The sequence below is a fragment of the Sciurus vulgaris genome (genome assembly GCF_902686455.1).
Source record: "Sciurus vulgaris genome assembly, chromosome: 4".
NCBI lineage: Eukaryota > Metazoa > Chordata > Mammalia > Rodentia > Sciuridae > Sciurus > Sciurus vulgaris.
Genome location: NC_136464.1, coordinates 38930077 through 38939622, shown reverse-complemented (window position 1 = coordinate 38939622; position 9546 = coordinate 38930077).

Sequence of the window (9546 nt, the reverse complement as noted above, 5' to 3'; positions counted from 1 at the left end):
CTCCGGGCGGTGCCCAGAGGACCCGTGCAGCGGGTCACGTGGATTCAGAGCCACTCAGAGGGACTGCTCCTGAACACCCGGGGGGTTATCTGGAGAAGGAGGAGGAACGGGGAGGGTCACTTCGACTCGGAGTGATTGATTGCCCCGGGCTACGGGTGGTTGGTGGGAGGAGGAGGCACGAAGTGAGTTTCTTGGACTCCTAGTGACCGCACCGGCATACTGGGCGGCTGTCTGGAGGAAGAGGCCTGTGGCGGGTCTCTGGGACTCAGAGCGATTGTTCGGGGCCACAGGTGGCTGCTCAGAGGAGGGGCCACGCAGCCAGGCGATTAGGTGCAGAACAGGGTCCCAGGATCTAGGAGGCTTCTGGGTGGAAGAGCCGCACAGAGACAGGCTTAGGGCGGAGCGAAGGTTCCAGGCCTATGGGCAAATTCTCTGAGGAGGGGCAGCCTAAGGAGATTCATCTGCGTAGGGTGAGGCTCCCAGGCCCAGGAGGTAGGGCCGGGCCCCTGGAAACTTTGCAGAGGAAGGCAGCCCAGCCCAGGCAGTAGCTGTAAATTGAGGGGAACCTCTAGGGTTGTTCCAGAAAGGGGTCGCAGTGCTGCAGCTGTCTACTTCTGGTGGTACCTGCATATCTTGCAGAACCATCTGCAAATCAGGCCCTAGTCTTCTCTTCCTCCATTAATTGATCATAAGGTACACCCCATCAGGCCATAGGCTCATGTTGAGGGACAGAAGGTATTGCAGTGGTAGAAGAACCAAGGGCATTCGGGTCAAGATCAAGATCTCTGCGAACGAAGCTGTGACACAGTGCTTGAGAGTTGACATATTCCTGAGGAAGGACAGTGAAGGTATGTTGCTGGTCTTTACCAGCTGAAAGCAAATTGTTTCTGGTGGTCCTTATGCACTGGGATGGAGAAAAAAAGCATTTGACAAATCAACAGCTGGGTTCCAGGAGATGTATTAATCAGTTCAAGTAAAGAAACCATATCTGACACAGCAGCTGCAATTGGAGTCACCACCTGATTAAGTTTACCACAATCAACTTGTCATTCTCCAAGACCCTTATGTTTCTGCACAGGCCAAGTAAGAGAGTTAAATGGAGATGTTCTGGGAATCACCACCCCTGTATCCTTCAAATCCTTCATGGTGACACTAATCTCCACAATCCCTTCAAGGATGCAGTATCGCTTTTGATTCACTATTTCCCCAGGTATAGGCAACTCCAGAGGCTTCCATGTAGCCTTCCCCACCATAATAGAGAACCACTTCACAGGTTAGAGAACCAGTGTGGGAGTTTTGCCAAGTGCTAAGTATATCTATCCCGATTATACATTCCGGGACTGGAGAAATAATCACAGGATGAGTTTGGGGGCCCACTGGACCCACTGTGAGTCGGACCTTGGCCAAAACTCCACTGATCAGATGACCTCCATAAGCCCTTACTTTTACTGGAGGGCCACAATGACATTTTGGGTCTCTCAGAATCAATGTCAATTCAGAACCTGTGTCTAGTAGTCCCCAAAAGTTCTGATCATTGTCCTTTCCCCAATGTAGTTACCAAGGTAAAAGGCCTTAAGGCCCTTTGGGGAAGGATGGGAGAAAGATTTACAGTAAAGATTTTTCAGTGCGGTACCAGAGTCCTTCCTCAAGGGGATCTGGCCTCCCCTTAACTGGAGGGGCTCTGGATTAGTAAATTGACTCAAATCTGAGAAGTGGTAGAGGGGCCATGATTCTCTGCTCTTATGATCTAGGGCAGACTTTTGTACATTTGCCCTGAAATTTTTCTGCTTATATAAGTCAAGTAAGAATTTGGTGGGCTCCCCATTTATTTGGCTTCCAGAAACACCATGATTAATTAGCCAATGTCAGAGATCTATATGAATCAGAACATTGCATCCATTCCTTCCCTTTTGCATCCATTATAGTAACTATGACCACCCTGCCTTTGGCAATTGAGGGCTGCCTCTTGCACCCTTCCACCTTGAGATCCAGTCATTCCAATCTCATTTAAGTCTTCCAATTGATTGACCGCAGCTCCCACAGTAAGGTTTGGCATACAAAGAAGAGCAACAACAGAGCTCCTCACAGATGCTTGTGCTCCCCTCACAAATTTGTTTCTTATAGTTCTGGTGAAACACACATCTTCTGGACCCCCCAAGTATGGAGGAGAAGGTCATACATGACAGCAACACTCCAGCATCCCAATCTCTCTGAGCCTCTGAATTCCCTCATCAACAATAAACCAAGGGATGTCAGGCATTTCCAGCTCATTTATGGTAGGTCATTTTGGACCATACTTCAGTCAACCAGCCAAACAAACTATTAGTACCTTTTTGAACACTGCAAGTTATTACATTAAATTTAGAATCTCTGCTTAATAGGTCAAAATCAATAAATTCAACCTGATCTAAGTGTATGCCACCATTATCCCACACTCTTAAAATCCATTCCCACACATGTTCTCTAGATCTCTGCTTTTATGAATTAGAAAACTCAAGAAGTGACTCCTCATGGCTCACACTTTCTACCTCACCTCTAGGGATCTGCTTAGATTTGGATCTAGTTTTAGGCCTGGAGGCAAAAGTGGGTGTTGAGGGTGGGTCCTGGGGAGTACCAACATTTTCATGCTGAGCAACTTAAACAGGGAAAGGTTTTACTGTTTCCAAAAGCAAAGCAGGATTAGTTCCCTCCAGGGAGGATGAGAAGCCAGTGCCACAGAGGGTGGGGGTAGGGATGCTTCAGTCACGGGTAAGGGCGAGGACTCAACAACTTCTTGCAAAAATGAACTCATCAGAATAAGGGAGTTCAACACCCCCAGCTCCTTCAGGCTCCTCCCATACGTCGCCATTCCAACTTGTAGGATGCCATTCTCTTCCAAGCAGTGCTCTCACTTTAACCACAGATACCTTCTGAGGTTGAGAGTTAAAATTTTGTCTTAATTCAGTCAATTGCAGGATAAGGATTTGTGTTTGGTTTTCAGCAACCTCAGCCCTATGACTATAAGTGTGTTCCTTCAGATCAGTTATGCATGTCTGCAGCTGAGTAACTGAATTTTTGAGCTCATCATTCTCCTTTATTACTTTGTCCACTGAAGCCAGAAGCAACCAACCAACATCATCATATTTCTTAGTTTTCCAGAGACGTTCAACGGTATCATGTATAGAGTCACTAAATGCCTTGCTTTTTATAAGCAGTGAATTGGGAGCATCAAATGCATTTACTTTACAAATCTCCTTAAACAGTTAACAGCATGGATTATCAGTGCTCTCCACCATACCAGTAGGAGAGACTTTAGTAACTTTAGGTCTAACCAATTTAGACAGTCCTAAACCCATGAAACCAACTAAGGAAATTCATCCTTACAATTTCATTTCTCCAGAGCCACTTCTGGTACCAATTTCTGTGGTAGGGTTCTCTAGTGGAACAGAATCAACAGGAAGTATGATTATAAAAAGGGAATTTATTAGATTGGCTTACACTACCAGAAGCTGGATAGTCCACAATGGCTGTCTGCAACTGGAGAGCTGGAAGAACCAGCAGCTACACAGTCCAAGATGCAGAAGTCCCAGAACAAGAAGGATTAACAGCGCTACTCTAGTCTAAGACCAAGGCTTCTGGAAACTACCTGGAGAATCACTGGCAGAGTCCACTTTGGGAGAGTGAAGAAGCAAGAGTCCAATATCCTCAGATGATTGAAGCAGCAATCAAGAGCCAGTTCAAGAAGAGCCAAGCTTGCATCTGCATCTGCTTCCTTGTTCTTCAGCTTTTATTCCATCCTATTGGGCAGTGCTGCTCATGCTAAGGGAGGGTCTCCACTTCAGTTCGCTATTCCACATGCCAATCATTCCTAGACACAACCTCACTGACACATTCAGAAGTCTCTTAGTCATTAGCATTTCTTAATCCAATCAAGTAGACAATTCAAATTACCCATTACAGAAGCTGTAGACCTAAATAACATAATCAATAATTTATATTTAATGGACATATATATAATATTTCATCCATTGATGAGTAAATACACTTTATTCTCAGCAGCACATGGATCCTTCTCTAAAATAGATCATATGTTATGCCACAAAGCAACTCTTAGCAAGTACAAAAATGTAGACACTACTCCGTATTATATAATATCATAATGAAATAAAATTAGACCTCAATGATAAAATAAAAATAGAAGCTATTCTAACAGCTAGAGGCTAAATAATGTTATTGAATAATGAGTGGACAGCAGAAGAAATCAGGGATGAAATAAAAAAATAGAGGTAAATGAGAACACTGATACAACATATCAAAATCTCTGGGACACTATGAAGGCAGTGCTAAGAGGAAAGCTCATTGCACTGAGCTCATTCATTAAAATAACAGAAAGTCAACAAGTAAATAACCTAACATTATATCAAAAAGTCCTAGAAAAAGAAGACCAAAACACCAAAAACAGTAGAAGACAGGAAATAATAAAAATCAAAGCCCAAATCAATGAAATTAAAACAAAAGAAACAATCCAAAAATTTGACAAAACAAAAAATTGAAAAAATAAATGAAATTGACAAACCCTTAGCCAAGCTAACTAAGAGAAAGAGAGAGACAATTCAAATTACTAAAATTTGTGACACAAAAGGAAATATCACCATGGACACTACTGAAATACAGACAATAATCAGAACCTATTTTGAAAATTTTATACTCAAATAAAATAGAAAATCTTGAAGACATTAACAAAACATACAGACATATTACCTACACAAATTGAACCAGAAGGACAAAGAAAATTTCAAGCAATGAAATAGAAGATGCCATCAAAAGCTTACCAACCAAGAAAAGCCCAGAGAGGGCAACCAGGGACTTCAAAAGCAGCCCACAGCCCAGCCCCCTCTGGCGGGAAGCGTCATTCCAGGCTAGCTTCTCGGGGCAGACGGCCCAGTAAGAGCCTTTCCACACAGAGCCAGCTCAAAGTCCTGGAACCAGTAGCAGGCTAGGGGCAGCTTTCCTTGGAAGCACTGCATTATCAAGTTACTCTGAGACTTCAGGCTACTGAAGGCAGGAAGGTGATACACTGGAAATCTACAGGGACAATATAAGCCAATAGAAGAATTCTGCAATATCACAAAGTCCCACTGACATCTGGCCAATATGAGAAAACAAGGGAAGAAAATGTCCCAAACAAACCTAGATACTATATCAATAAAACCCAATGACAGCACAGCAGAAGAAATGTCAGAAAGGGAGTTCAGAATATACATAATTAAAACAATCAGGGAAGCAAATGAGGAAATGAAAGAGCAAATGCAGGCATTAAATTATCACACCAATCAACAGTTAAAGGGGCAAATATGGGAAGCAAGAGAACATTTCATTATTATGAACATACCTAACATACAAAATAAAGACAGAATTTTAAAGGCCACGAGAGAAAGAATCAAATTACATTCAGGGGGAAACCAATAAGAATATCAGCAGATTTTTCAATCCAGACCCTAAAAGCTAGAAGGGCCTGGAACAACATTTTTCAAGCCCTGAAAGAAAATGGATGCCAACCAAGAATCTTATACCCAGCAAAACTTACCTTCAAATTTGACGATGAAATAAAATCCTTCCATGATAAACAAAAGCTAAAAGAATTTACAAAAAGACGCTTGGTCTCGAGTGGCCACACCAGAGCTCCGGGCGGTTGCCCAGAGGACCCATGCAGCGGGTCACGTGGATTCAGAGCCACTCAGAGCGACCGCTCCTGAACACCCGGGGGGTTATCTGGAGAAGGAGGAGGAACGGGGAGGGTCACTTCGACACGGAGTGATTGATTGCCCAGGGCTACGGGTGGTTGATGGGAGGTGGAGGCACACAGTGAATTTCTTGGACTCCTAGTGACCGCATCGGAATACTGGGCAGCTGTCTGGAGGAAGAGGTGTGTGGCGGGTCTCTGGGACTCAGAGCGATTGTACGGGGCCCCAGGTGGCTGCTCAGAGGAAGGGCCGCATAGCCAGGTGATTATGTGCAGAGCAGGGTCCCAGGATCTAGGAGGCTTCCTGGTGGAGGAGCCGCACAAAGACAGGCTTAGGGCGGAGCGAAGGTTCCAGGCCTGCGGGCAGATTCTCTGAGGAGGGGCAGCCTAAGGAGATTCATCTGCGAAGGGTGAGGCTCCCAGGCCCAGGAGGTAGGGCCAGGCCCCTGGGAACTATGCAGAGGAAGGCAGCCCAGCCCAGGCGGTAGCTGTAAATTGAGGGGAACCTCTAGGAGGGAACTGACCAGCGAGACCTCCCCACCGGGTGAGTCTTCCCTGCTGGGTGAGGTTTCCCCACAAGGACGGTAAAACCAGAGACTCAGGCCCAAACAGGCCTTGCCTCAGCCCGCAGCCTAGGTCCCCTTTGGATGACCATTGGTCAACAAGTGGAGGCACCTCTGCCCACTAGCAGGGATTATACCCCACCTGAAGGTCACCACTCCTAGAGAGGCAGCTTCCTTGTGGAGCACTGCATTATCAACTTCCTCCAAGACTTCAGCCTACGGAAGGCTAAGGGGGGATATATATAGAAATCTTCAGGGACATTGCAAGTCAATAGAGGAAATCTGCAATATCTCAGCGGTCCACTGATACCTAAACAATATGAGAAAACAAGGAAAGAAAATGCTGCAAACAAATCTAGATGTTACATCAATAAAACCCAATGACAGCATGGCAGAAGAAATGACAGAAAAGGAGTTCAGTATGTACATAATTAAAATGATCAGAGAAGCAAATGATGAGATGAAAGAGCAAATGCATGCACTGAATGATGAGATGAAAGAGCAAATGCAGGCATTGAATGATCGCACCAATCAACAGTTAAAAGAGCAAATACAGGAAGCAAAAGAGCATTTCAATAAAGAGTTAGAGATACTGAAAAAAAACCAAACAGAAATCCTTGACATGAAGGAAACAATAAACCAAATTAAGAACTCCATAGAAAGCATATCCAATAGGATAGAACACCTGGAAGGCAGAACCTCAGACATTGAAGACAAAATATTTAACCTTGAAAACAAAGTTGAACAAACAGAGAAGATGGTAAGAAATCATGAACAGAATCTACAAAAACTATGGGATATCATGAAAAGGCCAAATTTAAGAATTATTGGGATTGAGGAAGGCCTAGAGAAACAAGCCAAAGGAATGAACAATTTATTCAATGAAATAATATCAGAAAATTTCCCAAATCTGAAGAATGAAATGGAAAATCAAGTTCAAGAGGCTTACAGGACTCCAAATACACAAAATTACAACAGACCCACACCAAGGCACATTATAATGTAAATACCTAACATACAAAATAAAGACAGAATTTTAAAGGCTGTGAGACAAAAGAACCAAATTACATTCAGGGGGAAACCAATAAGAATGTCAGCAGATTTTTCAATCCAGACCCTAAAAGCTAGAAGGGCCTGGAACAACATTTTTCAAGCCCTGAAAGAAAATGGATGCCAACCAAGAATCTTATACCCAGCAAAACTTACCTTCAAATTTGACGATGAAATAAAATCCTTCCATGATAAACAAAAGCTAAAAGAATTTACAAAAAGAAAGCCAGCATTACAAATATTCTTAGCAAAATATTCCATGAGGAAGAGATGAAAAACAAAGAAGCAAATCAGCAAAGGGGGGAATTATCCTAAAGGAATTGTCAAATAAAGGAGGAAACAAGTTGTGTCAAACAAATAAATAAAAAATGAACCAAATGACCAGGAATACAAATCATATCACAATAATAACCCTGAATGTTAATGGCCTGAACTCGTCAATCAAAAGACATAGACTGGCAGATTGGATTAAAAAGAAAGATCCAACAATATGTTGCCTGCAAGAGACTCACCTCATAGAAAAAGATACCCATAGACTAAAGGTGAAAGGATGGGGAAAAACATACCATGCACATGGACTCAGCAAAAAAGCTGGAGTATCCATCCTCATTTCCGATAATGTGGACTTCAAGCCAAAGTTAGTCAGAAGGGATAAAGAAGGTCATTTCATACTGCTTAAGGGAAGCATAAATCAGCAAGATATAACAATCATAAACATCTATGCCCCAAACAGTGGCTCATCCATGTATGTCAAACAAATCCTTCTCAATTTCAGAAACCAAACAGACCATAACACAATAATACTAGGTGATTTTAACACGCCTCTCTCACCACTGGACAGATCTTCCAGACAAAAATTGAACAAAGAAACCATAGATCTCAATAACACAATCAATAATTTAGACTTAACGGACATTTATAGAATATACCATCCAACCAAGAGCGAATACACTTTCTTCTCAGCAGCACATGGATCCTTCTCTAAAATAGACCATATATTATGCCACAAAGCTAATGTTAGCAAATACAAGAAGATAGAGACACTAGCATGTATTCTATCAGATCATAATGGATTGAAGTTAGAAATAAATGAAAGAGTAAAACACAGAAACTATTCCAACATCTGGAGATTAAACAATATGCTATTATATGATGAATGGATAACAGAAGATATTAGGAAGGAAATTAAAAAATTCTTAGAGGTAAATGAGAACAAAGAAACATCATATCAAAATCTCTGGGACTCTATGAAAGCAGTACTTAGAGGGAAATTTATTTCATGGAGCGCATTTAATAAAAGAAGTAAAACTCAACAAATAAACAACCTAACACTACAGCTCAAAGCCCTAGAAAAAGAAGAACAGAACAGCACCAAAAGTAGTAGAAGACAGGAAATAGTTAAACTCAGAGTTGAAATCAATGAAATTGAAACAAAAGAAACAATAAAAAAAATTGACAAAATAAATAGTTGGTTCTTCGAAAAAATAAACAAAATTGATAAACCTTTAGCCACACTAACAAAGAGAAGATGAGAGAAAACCCAAATCACTAAAATTCGGAATGAACAAGGAAATATCACAACAGACAGGATTAAAAAAACAAAACATAATTAGAAGCTATTTTGAAAATCTATACTCCAACAGAATAGAAAATTTCAAAGACATCAACAGGTTTCTAGAGACATATGAATTGCCTAAACTGAACGAGGAGGAAATAAACAATTTAAATGGACAAATTTCAAGTACTGAAATAGAAGAAGTCATGAAAAGCCTACCAACAAAGAAAAGTCCGGGACCAGATGGGTTCTCAGCCGAGTTCTACAAAACCTTTAAGGAAGAGCTCATTCCAATACTTCTCAAAATATTCCATAAAATAGAAGAGGAGGGAACCCTTCCAAACTCATTCTATGAAGCCAATATCACACTGATACCTAAACCAGACAGAGACTCATCAAAGAAAGAAAATTTCAGACCAATATCCTTAATGAACATCGACGCAAAAATTCTCAACAAAATTTTAGCAAATCGCATACAAAAACATATTAAAAAGATAGTGCACCATGATCAAGTGGGTTTCATCCCAGGGATGCAAGGTTGGTTCAACATCAGGAAATCAATAAACATAATTAACCATATTAATAGACTTAAAGTCAAGAATCACATGATTATTTCAATAGATGCAGAAAAAGCATTTGATAAAATACAGCACCCC